We start from the raw sequence: 18,943 nt of genomic DNA on the forward strand, positions 1-18,943 counted from the left end.
TGTAAAACTCAACGTCTTTGCCAAGATAACCCCAAATAGGGCCATGAAGAGTCCGATATGACTGAAAAGTGACTGAACAGCATTTGCCTGTAGTTGACCTCAAGTACAATGTCAGCCCCCTGAGGGTAGGAGGCTATTATCTTTTTTTTTTCCTTTATTCCTCCAGAGCTTAGGATGGTACCTGGGAACAAGAGTTTATTAAGTGCCTACTATGTGTGGGCCATTCTGCTAAGCCTGGCACATAGTGGGTGCTGAAAAGATGCTTATTAAATTGAATTTCCTGGCCCCAAGTCAGACTGGCGGTTCCTCCCTCCATTCTACCTTGATGTCCCTTTCCTCGAAGATTCATTATCAGGTACAGCTGATGAGGCCAAGAATAAGCTACTATTCTAATAGGTCTTTGTTTGGGACCTTAACCCAAACTTTTCCTTCCAGGAAAAGGACCCAGTAGAAGGTTTAGATGGTCCATTAACACCTACTTGAGATGAATGAGGACATCTCAGGGCTGAGGAATGCCCCTGGCTTGTGTACCTGAGGGCAGAGTCGCTCTTTGTAATATTCAGCAAGGCCAGTGATGTGCTTAGCTCGGGCTTCCCCCCACTCTCATGGTCTGAGCCACACCTAGGTACTTGACCTACAAAAGGAGGACGGCAGCTTTCCCAGAGATCTGGGCACCTGGTGCAATCAAGCCTTTCCACCTGTTCTCCCTTCAAGGCATCTCCCTCTGGGAATCCCTGTGGTAGCTCCAGAGATGGCAACCATGGGGCGGTCATGTTAGAGCATCTGGCCCTCAAAAATGGCAGCCATAGGGGCAGCTAGGTGCTGCAGTGGATAGAGCACCAGTCTTAGATTCAGGAGGACCTGAGTTCAAATCCAGGCCCAGACACATAACACTTACTAGCCATGTGGCCCTGGGCAAGTCACTTAACCCCATTGCCTATCCAAAAAAACAAAACAAAAACAAACAAAAAAAATGGCAGCCATGGAGAGTGTGACACAGGGCCAAGGGGTAGGAGTCCCTGCTCAGCCCCCCCCATCTAGCCATGTGACCCCAGAAATGGAGGAACAGCTAAGGAATGAACTATGAGCTGAAAGAACAAAACACGGACTTTGTCTTCTGCTGGTTCTGTAAGTTCGTAGGATGATAAGATTATGGGTCTAGAAGTGGAAGGACCTGAGAGTCCAGCCCTCTCACTGTGGACTGGTCTGGTTGGAAGGCGATTGTTCCTTGAGGAAACTCAAGTGCATTTTCCTTGTGATGGAAATCTCAGCTCTCCGGATAGAGAGAACTCTGGGGCAAGAGGGCTGTCTTGCTCTAGGGCGGAAAGTGGGACTTAATAGAAAGAAGGAAAATATCTTGGTTTTCTGCTTTCTTTCTGAGGCATGATAAGGCTGACCTGAATTCAATATACATGGTTACCTTGAGTGCTTATGTGGGAATTGGGGACCTTTTAACTCACATTCTGCTGTGATCAAGGTATAAGCAAAGTCCTGCAGTTCTCAAGGAAACACGAGTAGGGGCAAAATGAGCCCCTCATTTTTTTGTTTCTTTTTTTAAATAAGCCCTCAACACAGGACTAGTTTTGTTTTGTTTTTGGTGAAGCAGTTGGGGTTAAATGACTTGCCCAGGGTTACTCAGTTAGTAAGTGTCAAGTATCTGACTTCTGATTTGATCTCAGGTCCTCCTGACTCCAAGGTTGGAGCTGTATCCACTGTGCCACCTAACTGCCCCAGAACTAGGTTTTTATTTTTTTATTTTTTTTTTTGTTTATTTTTTTTTTGGTGAGGCAATCAGGGTTAAGTGACTTGCCCAAGGTCACGCAGCTAGCATGTGCCAAGTGTTTGGTCTAAGGCCAGATTTGAACTCAGGTCTTCCTGACTTCAGGGCCGGGGCTCTATCCACTGTGCCACCTCGCTGCCCCCAGAACTAGTTTTTTAAAGAGACTCTCCTAAGACAAAAGCCCAGACTATGGGCCTTTACATAAGATATTGTGTGTCCTGGTTAGTTTTCTCTGGGTCCTGTCCCCTTACCTTCTAGACTGTGAGCTCCATGGAGTAACAGACTACATTTTCTCTAAGCTTTGGATGTGCTCTGGGGGGCTGGTCTAAGACTCTGAACACACTAGGTGCTTGGTTGGCCTAGTAAATGTGACAAACGAGGCCAATGGTTTTCTTTTTTAGAGAAGTCATTTGAGCCAGGAGAGGACCTTAGAGCTTCTGATGCGTGTGTGCATGTGTGTGTGTGTGTGTGTGTGTGTGACTGCGTTTGGGAGTGTGTGAGTGAATGTGTGTGTAGGTGAGTGTGTGTGAGTGGGAATCTTAGAGGGCCCCCAGTGAGGGGAGATTACAGGGACCAGTCTGGCAGAGGAGAAAGGGGCTCCTGGCCAGTCTGCCCAGGAGTGCTAGACAATGGCAGGATGTCACTGTTTATCCAAGCACAGCCCCCCTTTTTGGAGGCCATACACTCCAGCCCTTCTTCTCTTCCCCTGCCTCTGTGCAGGACAGAACACGATCTGCTGACTCAGCAAGACCGGTTCACACTGGCCAGCCTCCACGGCTGATTCTGTGCAGGTTTGCTGGGCCCCTGCCGAAGGCCAGATAGAAAAGTAGAGGAGGGGACAGAGTTGTTTCTGCCTTTCTCTCTCATCAAACCCCTCTGCCCAGGGCCCTGGGATGTTAATTAAATCCTGAAGCAGCCTGGATGGAGGGTGGGTGTTATGGTGGCAGGGAGGAACCACTGCTCTGTGGGCTGACAGGTGGGGTAGGACTGTGTCCAGACAAGCAAAAGGAGTTGGATAACTGAGTTAATTGTTGTAAAATGCCAACCTTCTCCCCTCTGCTGTCCAGGCCTCCTGAGGGGGATGGGATTCGAGAGGCCTGGAGATTGGCTGGCCTTGGTGGGGGAAAAGGTTCCATCTTCATCAGAGGTTGGAGCAGAGTGGAAAGTGGGAGATGATGTCAAAGCCACAAGAGACGGGAAGGGAGGAAGATGAGACTCATGGCCTTGCGGTTTTTCGGTAGAGTACTAGGTAAGGTCTTCATCTGAGCAGGTGGGAGAGTGGAAGGTGAGGTGAGAGGTTGGAGAAGAGACCAGAGGGTTTGGAATAGCCCCTGGGGGTGGGGTGGGGTAACAAGTCAGTCAGGGAGGTAGGAAACGGTTGCCTTGCTGCAGGGAGGGCCCAGTTGAGACCAGCTATCCTGTTTGCAGCAGACCCAGTCCATAGAGCTCCATGATTTCCTCCAGCTCTGTTTAGAAGCATGAGAATAAGAGTGGAAACAAACGGTGGGAATCGTCCAAGACTGAGCAATCTCTGTGATGGGATAAGGGGGTGAGGGGCCTTTAGATAAGAGGACTGTGGAGAGTCTGGAAGGGTCACCAAGGGGTCAAGATGGGGAAGGGAGGAGAGCAAAGCCAGCAGGCTGGTCCGGCTTTGGGATCCTGAGGGCGAGAAACAGGCTGGGGTGGGATCAGATGCGTGAATTTCAGGGTATTTAGTGAAGGAAGTGGACCACTGGGGGAGGGGGCAAGATCGAAGACAGGACCCTCTCTGTGAGGAGCTGGGCTGGGGCTGGGGGGAGGGGACTGGAGGAGGAGTGCAGCAGACTGAGGGATTAAGGAGGAAGGATGTTTGAGAGAGCATGTCTGTATGTTGTGTGCCCCAGAACAAGGGCACACATGAAGGGAGAGAGGAAGACAGTGAGTCAGTCACTGAACTCCGTGAGGAAAGAGCATGTCCTGTGGGCTGGCAGAGCTCTCCCAGCAGCGTGAGCATCCCTAGGCCACAGATGAGGAAACTGGGGCTCCAAGACACTGAGTGACTTGTTTGCCAACGGTTATATGGTGAGTTGGAAATGGCATCTGAACCCAGCTCTCTCCTCTCTCCACATCTCTACTGGGTGACCAGTCCTGGTATGAAAATACCCTTCTGAAGGGGAGGGTGGATTGGCCAGGAGCTAGTGCCTTGGGTTCTACCAGACGGTTCAGCTCTCCTGGGCCGAGGTTAGCAAGGGCTCCTGTTTTCCCTCGTGCAGGGTGGCTCCTGTCCTCCCTGCCTGCTAGGCGGGCATTAATTCGTGTAGGATTCAGACAGCCTGGGCTACTCCAGATGCTAGTGGAGCATCCGGGCTGGGGGGCAGCGGGAGCAAGCAGCCTGTGCACGTGCCAGTATTTGGGGAGAGGCTTCAAAAGCCCATGACAAGGTCCTTGGAGACAAATCCAAGGCCAGCTGGAGAGACTTTCCCCCTCTCCCCTTCACCTTCTCTGTCCCTTCCCAGGCATAGGCGCTCTGCACTTGTGAAGCCTTGGAAGTGATGGCTCATCTCAATACGTCTTTGTTTGACAGGCAGGGTGTCGTCACCTCCTCTGCAACCAGGTCTGATCTGAGGCAAAGAGAAGAAACGAGGCCTAGTGGCTCTGAAGACAAGCTGAGGGTCAGGGATGCTCTGGGTGTCTTGACCGGTGCAGGGCAAGAGGATGGGGAGGAAGCCTCTGAAAAAGGAGTTGGAGCATGGGAGGCTGCTGACTGAGGGGCCAAGGCCTTGGAGCTGCCTGGCTTACGCTAAGGAGACTCGTCTGCCGGGCCATCTACCTCCCTGCCTCCCTCCCTCCTTCCTTCCTCCCCCACTCCTTTCCTGCATACATTCTTTTTATCGATCATTCCACAAACCTTCATGAAGCATTTTCAATGTCCCAGGTACTGTGTGAGGCCCCAGGAATAGGAAGTCAAAAGTGAAACAAAGTATCTGAATAAATAGCACATCAGTATCTAAGGAAATACCAAATAGATACAAGGGCAGTTCTGCTTTGTCTGGGTTTTGTACATTACGCCCCCCCCCCACCTGTCTCTCTGTCTCCTGTCTCTCTGTCTCTCTATCTCTCTTGTCCCTCCCTCTCCCCCCAGCACATTGTCTCTCTGTCCTTAGAATGTAAGTTCCTGGAGGAGGTAACCTGGGCCACTTTGGCCGGACCCTATCTCAGCCCTCAAGGGGCTCAGCAGGCCTTGGCCTGGCCAGTTCCACAAAGGGCTTTCTACTTTGCAAAGGACTCATTGGAATTCTCTCATCTGAGCCTCCCCTGTGCCCCAGGAGGCTCAGAGAGGACAGTGACAGGCCTAGGGTCACACAGTTTTTGAGTGTCAGAGGCCAGATGTTCCATCCTAGGTCCTCCTGACTCTCAGTCCAGTGCTCCATCCACTGGGCACCTTCCAGTGATTGCAGGCCAGTGCTGGACCCAGAACAAACTGTCAGCTGGCCATACGCTCACTAATCGTAGTCTCTCGGAGAGCAGGCCCCAAATCAACGCTTGCTGTTAACTGACTGACTGATTGATTGATCAGAAGTTTGTCAATGGAGGTTTGAGTAGAAGAATATCAGCTGATGTAGCAGCTGAGCCAGTGTGCTGAGTGCCCGCCCCTGTCAGAGCTTCTTTACTGGAAACACCGAAACTATACTGCTCAGGTGCTGGGGAAAGGTCCTCATGTCAACCAGTGTAATGCAAGGGCAAGCATAACCATGCCCATTCTGTGGACGGTGAAACCAGCTTCAGAGCAATTCAGTTCAAACATTTATTAAATACCTATGATGTACCGTAGACAGAGGCATACACAGATTTTAAAAAATGACCCAAGCCTTGCCCTCTCCAGGGTGATATGCTACTTACATGGGTAAATTGATACCATGTTTACAATAAACACAAGGACTTTTGAGAGGGAAACACGTGAGTGGGGGGAACAGGAGAGGACATAAGCAGTTAGCGGCACCAGAGCCGGGGATGCTGAGATGGAGGTCAGGAGAGCTGCTGTAAGAACTGTCTAAGGATTTGTACAATTGTCCATCATAACATCATTGATCAGATATGGAGCACCTGGTTTAGAATGCTCAGCGCATAGGCATCACTATGCAAAAATCAGTGAGCCCTGAGCAGCCATTAAAAAATATTTTTATTAATTTATTTTCATTTATCAACAATCATTTCCATAAGCTTTTCAGTTTTCAATTTTTCTCCCTCTCCCTCCCCACCTCCCTCCCTGAGACAGCAGCAATCTGATACAGGCTCTACACGTACATTCCTATTAAACATAATTTATTTTATTTTTTATTTTTTAATTTTTTTAACACATTTTTACATTAGTGATGTTGTAAGAAAGAATTAGAACCAGTAAGAGGAACCACCAGAAAGAGGAAACAAAACAAAACAGATGAAAAAAAATAGCAATTCAACTTCCATAGTTCTTTCTTTGGATGTGGATAGCATTTTCCATCATGAGACCTTTGGAGACGTCTTAGATCCTTGCCTTGCTGAGAAGGACTGAGTCTATCAGCGTTAGTCATCGCACAACGTGGCTGTTACTGTGTACAACGTTCTCTTACTTCTGCTCACTTCACTCAGCATCAGTCCATGCAAGTCTTTCCAGGTTTTTCTGAAGTCTGCCTGCTCATCATTTCTTGTGGAAAAATAGTATTCCGTCACATTCATATACCACAACTTGTTCAGCCATTCCCCAATTGATGGACATCCTCTTATTTTCCAATTCTTTGCCACCACCAAAAGAGCTGCTATAAATATTTTTGTACATGTGGGTCCTTTTCCCATTTGTATGATCTCTTTGGGATATAGCCCTAGAAGGGCTATTGCTGGGTCAAAGGGTATGCACATTTTTATAGCCCTTTGGGTATGGTTCCAAATTGCTCTCCAAAATGGTTGGATCATTTCACAACTCCACCAACAATGCATTAGTGTTCCAATGTTCCCACATCTTCTCCAACATTTATCATTTTCCTGTTTTGTCATCTTGGCCATTCTGATAGGTGTGATGTGGTACCTCAGAGTTGTTTTGATTTGCATTTCTCTAATCAAAAGTGATTTAGAGCATTTTTTCATGTGACTATAGATGGCTTTAATTTCTTCATCTGAGAACTGCCTGTTCATATCTTTTAACCATTTATCAATTGGGGAATGACTTGTATTCTTATAAAGTTGACTTAATTCTCTTTATATTTTAGAAATGAGGCCCTTATCAGAGAGACTGGTTTTAAAAATTCTTTCCCAATTTTCTACTTTCCTTCTCATCTTGGTTGCATTGGTTTTGTGCAAAAACTTCAATTTAATGTAATCAAAATTATTCATTTTGCATTTTGTAATGCTCTCTACCTCCTGTTTGGTCATGAATTCTTCTGTTCTCCATAGATCTAATAGATAAACTATTCCTTGCTCTCCTGGTTTGCTTATAATATCAGCCTTTATATCTAAATCATGAACCCATTTGACTTTATTTTGGTATATGGTGTGAGATTTTGGTCTATGCCTAGTTTCTGCCATACTCTTTTCCAGTTTTCCCAACAGTTTTTGTCAACTAGTGAGTTCTTATCCCAGAAGCTGGGGTCTGAGCAGCCATTTTAAGATACATTATGTAGGTTTTGACTAAGAAAGTAAGATGGGTACAAGGGAATTTTATAGAAAGCAAAAGGGGAAGGTAGTGATTTAAACATCAAAGAATAGACAGCAAAAAGGGAAAGTCTGTATCAGGTGAAACAGGAAACTGGCCAGTAAACACTTGGGGCTGGGGCTAATATCTAAAGCTGGAATTTGCAAACTGGCTGAGCAAAAACTAACCAGTTAACACAGGGACTATAGTTGATATCTCAGCTTGATTTTTACAGGTTCTAGCTGGTTACATGACCCGCCTATCTTAAGTAAGTGGTGGTAATCAAGTTAAGCCAGAAATTCTTTCATCACCAAGACAGCAGAGACCATCAGTGCAAAGATCTGAAGGTGGGAGATGGGCTGTTTTGGAGGTGAACAGCTAGTAAGCCAGTTTGGCTGGAATAAGAGGAGGGAAATCTGAACTAAGACTGGAAAGGAGGGGCTGGGGGAGGCATTCACTGCCAGAGACAGGAGTCTGTCCTTTCTCCTGGAGGCAATGGGGAGCCAGTATGTGTGAATACACACATACGTGTGCACTGTGGGGAAGGAGGTTGGAGCAGCATAGGAAAGTTAGTTTGGCCGCACACTCTGACCTGAGAATCCCATCAGAGAGGTGCCAGAGCTGGACAGAGCACTGTGTCAATGCCTGCTGGCACCCTGTACCAACTTTTACTTATTGTTCTGTGAGGCCCTGAGGGAGAAGGCCATTACCGCGTCAGGGTTAGGGATGAGGGCAGACTCTGTGGAGGAGGCCTGAGCAGGGCTTTGGAGGGAGGGAGTGAATGGTGGGAATCCCTAGGCAGGCACTGAGCCCCAGCTCTGCCAGCCAGACTCAGCCAGACCTGCCCAAAGGTGCCACTTCCTTCCCTGAGCCTCCCCTCAGAGCTCTAAATCCTGAGCTTGTCAAAGTGCATCATGTGACCCTGCGGGGGCTTCCCTTAGGGAACTGTTCATTGTTTGGTGGAAATTGTCATTTGCCATTTAAAAATGTTTGTTTGGCTGCTCTGCCCACCATGCCCTAGAATGGGAGAGAAACCCCCCTGGGGTTAGGACGCTAGGACCGAATCTTCGGACTGGAAACAGACCCTCCTCCAGATGCACAAACAGATGAGAGCAGACCTGCCATGGCGGCCTGGCTGCTACCAACCAGAGATGAGGCAAGATGGATTCTTGCTGAGACTCCTGGCCCACGTTCCGCCTGCCATCGCTTGGCACCAAGGACCATCTGCCCAACTAGTGCGTATGGTGTGTGTCCATCCAGGGTGCCTATCCTTGAGCTCGTGTCCCCAGGATGGGGTTCATACCTGGACTCTGCCTCCAGCTGTGGGAGCCTCAGTCTCCCTTCAAGAAACTGTGGATGAGAATGCCTGGTGTTCCTCCATCATAGGGCACATGCGGGACTATGAAAGCACCCACAGAGCCTTGGAAGCTCCGGCAGCGATGGTGCCCAGGTCTGCCCTCACACCTGCCGGCTCTGCCTTCCTCTCAGCCTGGAGCTGAGCTTGGGAGGATCAGATGAGATGCAGGTCGCAGGGTGGGCCTAGGTGTGAAAAGCCCCGGAGCTGATGCCATCAGGTCTCTGCTGCTGCCTCGGGGCGGCCTGATGCAAGGGGTCAGTTTCCCTCTCGATAAAAGGGATGTTTTAGGCCTTCTGCTAGACTTCGCTGTGCTGTCTGCCTTCCCAGGGGCCCCAGGTCTCTAAAAGTCCCAGGGAGCCCCCCGGGATCCTCGCTGTCTCTCTTAGAAAAGTCTCAGTGTTCAGCTTGCCCCCAGGTCCAGCCGCCTCCTGTGGGAAGCGCTGAGCCTGGTTACAGTGAGAGCTTAATCTATGCTTGTTGATTGACCTAGTGATTGACGGATGCCTTCCTGGGTCAGGGCTCTGTCCTTCTCAGGTTTTCATGCATTTGCTTCTTTGTTACATCCTCCCAATAGAGTGTAAGCCACATGAGGGCAGGCAGGCAGTTCTTTTTTTGTTTCCCCACTACCTAGCTCAGTACACAGCACACAGTAAGTGCTCGATAAATGCTTGTTAAATGGGCTTGGATTGGATCAGATCAGATCAGAGGCCTTCCAGCTCTTCCCTATATGAGTTTAGGCATTTGCTGGTTTTCATCCACAAGGGAAGGGAAGGGAAGGGGCTGAGGGTGGCCTTGGCTGGTCTGGAGCAGCGCCCTCCAGACAGGAAGCAGGCCCAGGCCTCCTCCTCAACAGATGCCTTCTCCTTCCTTTCTGCCTCCCCTTCCCCTTCCAAGGCCTGTGAAAGCCAGGAGGGTGCAGAGAGGGGGCAGGAAGGGGCGGGGGAGATGTCCCACCCAATCTGGGCGGCTCCAGGAAACAGAGCTTCACACCAGGAGGTGTGGGGGTGGGATGGCGGGAGAGATTGAAAGCTGGGTGCGCTGGGTCCAATGCTGCAGCAGCTGGATGCCACCGGCCTTCCTTCTGGGCACCTGGGCCCTGGGTTGAGCCACAGATGGTTCCTGCCAACCTGCTTGAGACGAATGAGCGTCTGCCTCCTCTCTGAAGATGTCCTCGGCCCATCACCACTGGGATGGCTCCATGGACCAGTGGGCAGGCTCAGGCCCGTGAAGCCAGGCAGCCACTCAAAATCTAGCTGAAGAACTCTCATCCGTAATTGGAGCTAGAGAAACCCTCAGCCTGGCCACCGCCTATGGGTGCTGTCGAGGGGGGATTCCCCAAGTCCCAGAATCTCAGCAAAACCAGGGACCCCTGGGTCTGAACAAGAGTCCCTGATGAGTGGGCATCCGGCCTCAGTGCCCCCTGCCCTGGGCCCCTTAGGCTCTCCTTGGGCCCAGAGGCAGAGAAGGCTGAGGCCTCAACAATGACAAGAATGAACTGGGGAAGGCATGCTTTGGGCCAGACCCTAAGCTCAGCCCCAGGAAGGTGATGGGCTCATGATTTGGAGCGGGTTACTCACAGGCCCCCTCCCCAGACCAGTCCTGCCCTTTGACAGAGAATCCCCCTCAGCTCTTGGCCAGGCCCAGGCTTAACCCCAACACTGACTTTGGAGAGCAAATCCTTCCAAGACCCCTCAGGCCCCTGGCTTGATGCCATCCTGGGAAGAGAGAATGCGGCCAGGGCAGGTGCCTGCAAGGCTGAGGCCTGTTCTGTCCTTTGGAGACACGTTTGAATGTGTGTGTGTGGGGGGGGATGGGTGTGTGGGTGGGTGTGTGTGTGAGAGAGAGAGAGAGAGAGAGAGAGAGGCAGAGAAAGAGACAGAGAGGGACTGGGACAGAGAGAAGGGTGCCAGGCTCTCCCCTTGGGAGAGCACCCACCCAACTAGGGTGCTGGCCCCCTCCACCCCCCCCTCCCATCTCCTTTCCTGGAGCCTGGGGGCTGCTGACTCATCCTTCATCTCTGGGAGGAAGGGGCTGACCTCAGGGAGTATTTAGCCCAGTCCTCTCATCTCAGGGGAGGAAATCAAAGTTCAGGACTGAAAAGGGCCTTAGCCCAGAGCAGAGGGTGGCAAGCCCAGCTCCCCTGACTCCGGAGACCGCGCCCTGCCCGCTGCATTGTCCAGCCTCTAGCCACCAAGGTTTGGCCTTTTCCACACTAGGAGCTCCCAGAAGGACATATCCCATCCAGAGCAGCCCAGTTTGCAGTCTGTCATTCCTGCCTCTGAAGGGGCCCTTCCCAGCTAGCCCTGGGGCACCCAGGCAGTGATGGCCCAAAGATCCTGAGGTGGATGGGGGGAGGTGAGGGGGCGGGCAGCAAAGCTGCTGCTACTAGGGTCCAAGTGGCCTTGCCTCTGGACACAGCTGAACGAAGGAGAAGCCTTCAGAATGAGTGAGATAATGAGTAGACAAACATTTTGTTCAGCACTTCCTCCAGGCCCAGCCCCGGGCTAGCTCCGGGCAGAAGAGTCCCGGGTAAAGCACCACCCTGGGGGCAGAGCGCGGTCCCCAGCTCCGCAGCAGACCTGCCCCTTCTAGGACGGCAGGTCAGTGTGGCCGGGCCCAGGCCCAGGGCTCCAAGGGGCGCGGGGCCAAGGCCCAACCACACCGGGTGACGCAGGGACAGCTTCTGGAGCCCTCTTCTGGCGATGGACACAGGAGATGAGTCTGTTCCTGTTTTCAGATGGGAAAATCGAGGCCCAGAGAGGGAAAGGCAGATTATTTCCAGTTTATCCCATGGGTAGCACATGTGCACACTGTTCGTGGCTTGGTGTCTCCCCATTAGACTGTGAGCTCCCCGAGGCTGGAACTATCTTCTGCCTTCGCTTTATCTGCAGCGCTGAGCTGGGTGCCTGGCACACAGTAGGTGCTTAATGTGTGAGGAGTAAAGACAGTCACCAGGATGCGGGTCCAGGTCCCAGGTCTAGGCCATTCTCAGCAGCCCTGCTACTTCTGCCTCAGAGGGGGCTCTCCAGGCAGAGGTTGGTACCTTGGGGGTGCCCGGGAGAATGCTGTGGGGGCTGCGGGAGCTGAGTTCTTGTTTCACTCAGAGATTCTGAGGTTCTCTGTAGACCCGATGGTCTCCCGACCATGGATGAAAATCCTGAGGGTGAGAGAGGGAACCAAAGAGCCCCAGGTCACCCAGGGTGGAAGGGAGGAGATGTGACTCTGGGGCCCAGGGCAGAGCTTGAGTCACCTTTGAGGTACAGAGAAGTCAGAGGCAGCCGGGTGGTGCAGTGGATAGAGCGCCGGAACTGGGGTCAGGAAGACCGGCGTTAGATCCTGCCTCCAACACTAGTTGTGTGACCCTGGCCAAGTCACTTAACCACCTCCTGCCTCAGTTTCCTCATCTGTAAAACCTCCCAGGGTTGTTGTGAAGCTTAAATGAGAAAACTACGAAGCGCTTTGCAAACTGGAAATGCACGCTCTTATTAAGTCAGGAAGTGTCCTGTTGGTGGAGACTCCTGATGTGGGTGATGTGGGAAGAGAGCCCTGCGGGCAGTCAGAGCTGGCCGGGCCTGGATGGGGCAGGGCAGAGGTGGCGGTGAAGCCCGGGGAGAGAGAGGCGTGGCTGCTTTGGGAGGCGGGGCTCAGGGGAGAGAGGCGGGGCTGAGGGCGGAGATGGGGGGATGAAGCCAAAGGCATGGCTGACCCCACTTTGTGAGGAGGCCCCCACATCCTGGCCTGCCTTTGCTCAAGTTCTCCTGGGAAGCCCAGCACACCCCCACACCCTGGCAGGACCCAGAGAGCTGGAAATGGGCCGTGTGGAGGCCTGCTGTCCAAGGACCTGGCCTAGGGGGAGGCACAACCCCAATACCTCCCAACAGCCCTTTAGGGAGGGGGGGACCACAGGCATTCTTTGCTTTGCTTTACAGAGGAGGAAACTGAGGGTCAGAGAGGCCCACCTAGAGTTCTGCAGTCTCAGAGGCAGGGTTTGAACCCAGGTCTTTTCTGACCCCGATTCAGTGCTTTCCCCACTATACGTTTAAGCGAATGGCAGACACACTGATGGCCCAGACCCCCAGGCCAGGAGGGTTTGGGAGGCCAGTGACTAGCTCGGGTGTTACTTGGGTGCCCAGGCTGCCTCTTCTCCCCAACAATGTGCTCTGCTCTTTCTCTGGGTCTCAGTCTCCTTCTCTGTAAAATGAGGGCGTGGAACTCAGTGAGCAAGAAGCGTCCTCCTGGCACTCACTGACATTCTTGCCCTAAGTTGAAAGGTCATGAGCAGAGACCAGGGTTCGAATCCTGCCTCTGTGTGACCCTGGGCAAGGCACTTCACTTTACCCCTCCTTGGTGTTCCCATTTGTAGACGGGGATAGGAAAGACTGAGATAACTCTCTCTCGGGATTGTTACGAGAGCCAAAGAACATAATGCACACCAAGCACTTTGAAACCCTTCATGTGCTATTAAGGAAGGGAAGAAACAAGCATTTATGAAGCACCTGCTGTGTGCCAGGCCCTGTGCTAAGCGCTTAACAATTATCTCACGCGGTCCTCACAACAACCCTACGAGGTAGGTGCTATTTTTATCCCCATTTTTCAGATGAGACAACTGAGGCAAACAGAAGTTAAATGACTTGCCCAGGGTCACACAGCTAGGAAGGATCTAATGCTGGATTTGAACCCAGATCTCCCTGATTCCAGGCCCAGAGCTCTATCCACTGCACCACCCAGCTAGCTGCCCCTAGGCATCCTAGATTCTGGGTCCTCATGTCCCTTCCAGCTCTGACATTCTAGATTCTAGATTCTAAGGGTTAGGGTTAGTGACAGCAGTGACATTCTGTGTTCTAGGATCTAAGGTCCCTTCCAGCTCGAACAATGGAGAAGACTGTATGATCTTTCCCAAATCAGAATTCCAGGTTCTAGGTTTTAAACTTCTGAGCAATTTTTTTCAATTAACCTTTATTTTCCGTCTTCCTACTCCTTACCCTAAAAAGAAAAAATGAACCCTTGTGGTGAATAGGCACAGTCAAGGCAAAGAAATTCCCACACCAATCAAGTTCTAGGTGCTAGAACCACTCCCATCTGTGAATATTGTATGTTCTTAGATTCTAGGGTCCCTCCTTGTCCTGACACTCTGAGTTCTAGGGCTGCTGCCAGCTGTGAGTGTTCCCATGTTCTTAGATTCTAAGGTCCCTCCTTCTCCCAGCGTTCTAGGTTCTAGGGCTCCTGCCAGCTGTGTCATCCTAGGTTTTAGCTAGAGAACTGAGGAGGGTGAGCCTGAGAAGAGTAATTTCTGGGAGCACCGTTGTCACTGGACCCGACCCCCAGAAGCCCCTAATCTCTCCCCTTCAGTCAGGGCTTCCCCCACCCCCCCATCCCAGCCGCCTGGCGCTGCCTCCCCCCTCCCTGCCCTGCCTCGTAAAGGAAGCCAAACAAAAGCCTCCATGGTCAGGCTCCAGTGTCCAGGGAACAGGGAGCTAATTGTTGGGGGAGCTTTTCACGCTCTTGTTTTTGGCTGGAGGCCCTGGCTAGAGGCCTGGCGCCGTGACAGCCTTCCCACAATGCCCTGCTCCTTGCCAGCGCCCTCCCAACCAGGGGGACCCTGTGTCCCTGGGGCCAGCTGGGCTTAGTCTGTGGCTGGGCTGGCTAAGGGGGTGGGGGCTGCCCTTTATTCGGGAAGATAGGCCCCTGCCCAAAAAACTGAAAGTCACAGCGTGGATCTGCCGGGCAGAGGGCTATGGTGGCCAGGCCCATGTCTGGGCAGACCTGCAGGGAGCCCCTTCCCCGGCTGTCCAGGTGAGCCTGGGCTCAGCAGGGAGGGTCCTTGGAGGTCCCTGAGCCCCACTGGGTTTTTTACAGAGGAGGAAGCTGAGTCCTTGAGAAGGGAAGGGCCACACTGGAAGTCCCAGAGCTGGTAGGAGGCGAGACAGGGACTTCCTTGAGCCGGTGGCTGGGTCAGGCTCCCCTGAGCAGGGGACAGAAGGTAAGCCCTGGCCAGCCCCCAGGGAGCCAGTGGCCTCGGGATTTCTCGAAGAAATGATTCCTTGGCTAACCCCAGGATAGCTTTCATACCGAGGCCACAGCAAACATGCTCCACAAAGGCTCTCTGGAATGAAAGGTGAAGCCCTGGCCAGGAATCTCTAGTGTGGATGGCTTGGAGAACTGGGGTCTGGGGGATTGCAGGAGTGGGCTTCCAATGCCCTTCTTACCTTCCCTAATGGGGGGAGCTGAGAAACAGGAGAGAGAGTGCTGGAATCCAAAGACCTGACTTCGAATCCTGACGCTCCCCGTCCCTGGGTGACCTTGGGCATACACCCAAGCCTCTCCCCCTCGCTTGGCCTCAGTTTCCTCAGATGTAAAATAAAAGGTATTGGACTAGGTTCCCTCAAAGGTCTTTCTAGTTCTCGTGCTGTGACCCTGGGATCCTCAGTCCCTTCACCTTTCTGAGCCTCACTTGCCTGGTCTGGGAAATGGGAACAATAATAAGTGTAGGGCCTAGCTCCCAGGCTTGGGAGGCTCAGATGAGACAGTGTGGATCAAGCCCTTTGCACAACAGCGGCTCTTATGAGGTGCCTCGTCACTGGGGCAGGAAGCCCGGCGTCAGGCTGGAGAGCTGCCTCAAAGCCTGGGAAACCCGGGTCAGTCTGGCCTCAGACACAGGCTCGGGTGCAACTCCTTAGCACCCCAGGAAGCTCTGAGATGTCAGAGGAGGCGAGAACCCGGCCTGCCTTGAGAGCCTGAGTTTCCTCACTTGGGAGTTCCCCAAACCAAGGCAATCCTAGAGCCACTCCTTCTCCTGTGCCTGCTGTGCCTGCTCGGGACCACAGGCTCTCTTAGCACCCGCTAAGCTTTCACTTGCGTTCTTGGCGGCCACAGTACACTGTAGACTCACATCGCAAGGGTGGTCCACTGAAACCCCCAGATCTTTTTCAGATGGAAGACTTCCAGCTCTGCCTCCTCCACTCTGCACCTGCTGCGGCTTGTTTAAACCCGAGTGGGGCCCCCCACCGTAGAGGCCTTTTGTTAACTTCTGAAGCTCGGCACCAGGAGCGTCAGAGCTAAGCGCATGCACGGGCTGAGGAGGCTCAGGCCGGAACCAGGGTAACTGACCCTGCCCCGGGGAGGGCCCCAGGCCAGCAGATTCGGAGAATGGGACGAAGGATGACTGCGAGCTGGCTGGGGTTGAGCAGTTCCCTGGTTCCTGGGCATCGATTACCCAGCGGAGGCTCTGTGCCAAGTCCCCTCATTCCCGGGAGGTGCCCCAGCCTGGCATCATCTGAGCCCTGCCCTCCTAGCTCAGGTGGCTGCTGCTCCAAACAGGGTCTGTGCATCCCAAGGAGAGATGGCCCTAGGGCTGCTCGGAGAGACGGCCCTAGGGCTGCTCGGAGGGGCGGGGCCGAGGGCTGCTCAGGGGGCGGGGCCGAGGGCTGCTCAGGGGGGCCAGAGTCAAGGGCTGCTCAGAGGGAGCAGGGGCTGAGGGCTGCTCAGGGGGGCCAGGGGGCCGAGGGCTGCTCAGGGGGGCCAGAGTCAAGGGCCACTCAGAGGGGCCAGGGCCTGGGGGCTGCTCAGACGGACCAGGCTGAGGATCTGCTCAGGGGGGCAGGGGCTGAGGGCTGCTCAGGGGGGCCAGAGTCAAGGGCCGCTCAGAGGGACCAGGCCTTTCCCCACCCCTCCAGAACTCCAGGAAGTGAGGGGTGGACAGACCTGCTGGTCTAGTCTGCTTCGTTGGGGACAGAGGCCATGGGACTCTTGGTTTGGAGCTGGGGGGGCCTTCATGTCCGACACATTCGTTTTCCAGAGGGAGGAAACTGAGGCCCCAGGAGTTTCAACAATTTGCTCAATGTCACACAGGAGGTGTGGTCAAGAGCCAGGATCTGAAGGCAGCTTCTCTGAAGCTAAATCCCGGTCTTTAAAAAAACAAAACAAGACAAAAACAAAAACAAAAACAAAAACCAAAAGCGTCCCACAGCAGACTTCCACTTGTCTGGCTGCCAAACTCACCTCCCCCCTCAGTAATGAGGTTTCTGGGAAGGTTTCCTAAATGCCCAATGTGAGCTTGGCAGGAAGGTTCCCAGAGCCAGGGGAGAGGCTACGTCCTTATGGGACTGCCCTGCTGGATCACTCTCCTTTGGAGGAGAAGTCTCTGAGGGTCTCTTCCCTTTGTGATCCTATGGGGCTGAGGTCAGAGGTCAGGCCCCAAACATGAGTGTGTGGCTGGGCCTACTCCACAAGGCAGAATGTTGGCTCAGAGGAGAGAGGTCAGGGCTCCCATATGAGCCAGGTGGCCCTAGAAAAGTCCCTTCCCAGCCCCACCCTTCTGATCTTCACCTACAAACCTATCTGAAGATAAGCCCAGGATCATGCGTTCTGTCGTCCCCCTCAGGCTAGCCAGAGAGGAGGGTCTGCTGAAAGGAGAGGTGTAAGCTGCAAAGAGCCCTGGGCTCACAGTCAGGACCCACGTTCAAATCTCGGCTCTGCCTCTAAGAAGAGTTCACAAGTCTCCCCTCAATGGGCAGCAAAATGAGAGCAGCAGAGTTGGTCCAACTCCCTGGCGGCTCTAGAGCCACCTAAAGTTTGCATTAATTAATTTTGTGTGATTGATGCCATGCCCTCCCCCGACTGCCTCCCCACCCCTTATAACAAGGAAAACCAGTTGTGTCTGATGGCACATGTAGCATTCAGTGGCCATAGTCCTCCACCTCTCTGTTGAGAAGCTGGGATTTCGCTGAATGCACTCCCAAGTGCACCAGGTGCTGGTGTGCCTGATTCGGAGGCTGGGAGACCTGAGTTCAAATCTTCCCTCAGAGATTTATGAGCAAAGAAATCACCCGGTCCCTGTTCCTCCTCCGTCCTGCCCTGCCAGATCTCGGAGCTTGGCTGCGTTCTCAGGCTCTTTCTGGCCCCACTGTTGGTGTGAAAGCATAGAGTGTCAACTCTCCCATGTGGAGAGTGTGGCCCAACACCGCCCCGCCCCCCCTGCTTCCGCCTCAGTTTGGAGAGGTCACCCGCCCCTGGGCTTATCGCTACTAATGGCCTAGCAATGGTCCCTCCCATTCCAGCGCCTTCATCTGCTTAGCCATCCCCTCATCACAGGGACTTCCTAGAGAATATCTGGGCCAAGCCTTCCACTTTACAGATGAGGAAACTGAGGCCCATGGAAGATACTCACTTTGCCCAAGGTCATGTAGGCATTAGGTGGCAGAGATAGAATTCAAACCCAGTCCTTTGTGCACAGCTCGTACTGCCAAAATGGCATTCATTTGGTTTCTAGTTGCCTACTATCCTCCAATCAGGGCTGCTAGGATGATTTGGGGTATGCATGTGTGGGGCCTTTCTGTCTTTGACCCCTTGTGGGAGAGCCCGAGCCGTGGAACTTCTACAGCAAAGGGAAGGACATGAGTGCCTTTCCTCAAGTAATGTCCAGTACAAAGAGCTTTATAAGTGACAAATCATACAATTCTCCACAAATGTTGCTGTTCAGCTGTTCAATCATGCCTCAGTCTTCATGGCCCTGTGGACCAAAGCCCGCCAATACTGTCCAGAGGGTTTTCTTGGCAGAGATGCTGGAGTGAATTGACATTTCCTTCTCCAGCTCATTTTGCAGGTGAGGAAACTGAGGCAAACAGGGTTAAGTGATTTGCCCAGGGTCACATAGCTAGGAAGTATCTGAGGCCAGATTTGAATTCAAGTTCTCCTAACTCCAGGCCCAGCATGCTATCCACTGTGCCACTCAGCTGCCTCCAACTATATACACATAATACATGCATACATATGCGTACATACATGTATGTGTCTCTGGGTGTGTATGCATGTGTGTATGTATATAAACTTTATAGGGGATAGAGCACTGGGCCTGGGTTCAAATGCTACATCAGCCACTTACTAGCTAGGTGACCTTGGGCAACTTCTTCCCCAAGACTCAGTTTCCTTACTTGTAAACTGAGGGGAATAATCCTTGCCCTTCCTCCCTCCACCTTTGGAAATCTTTGTAAGTGGGCCAGAAATGGGGATGATGGTGATGATGATGGTGGTGATGATGGTGGTGATGATGGTGGTGATGATGGTGATGGTGATGGTGATGATGGTGATGGTGATGATGATGATGGTGATGGTGATGGTGATGATGGTGATGGTGATGATGGTGGTGATGATGAGGATGATGGTG

The sequence above is a fragment of the Vombatus ursinus genome, unplaced genomic scaffold (assembly GCF_900497805.2).
Source record: "Vombatus ursinus unplaced genomic scaffold, bare-nosed wombat genome assembly UNPS02010980.1, whole genome shotgun sequence".
Taxonomy (NCBI): Eukaryota; Metazoa; Chordata; class Mammalia; order Diprotodontia; family Vombatidae; genus Vombatus; species Vombatus ursinus.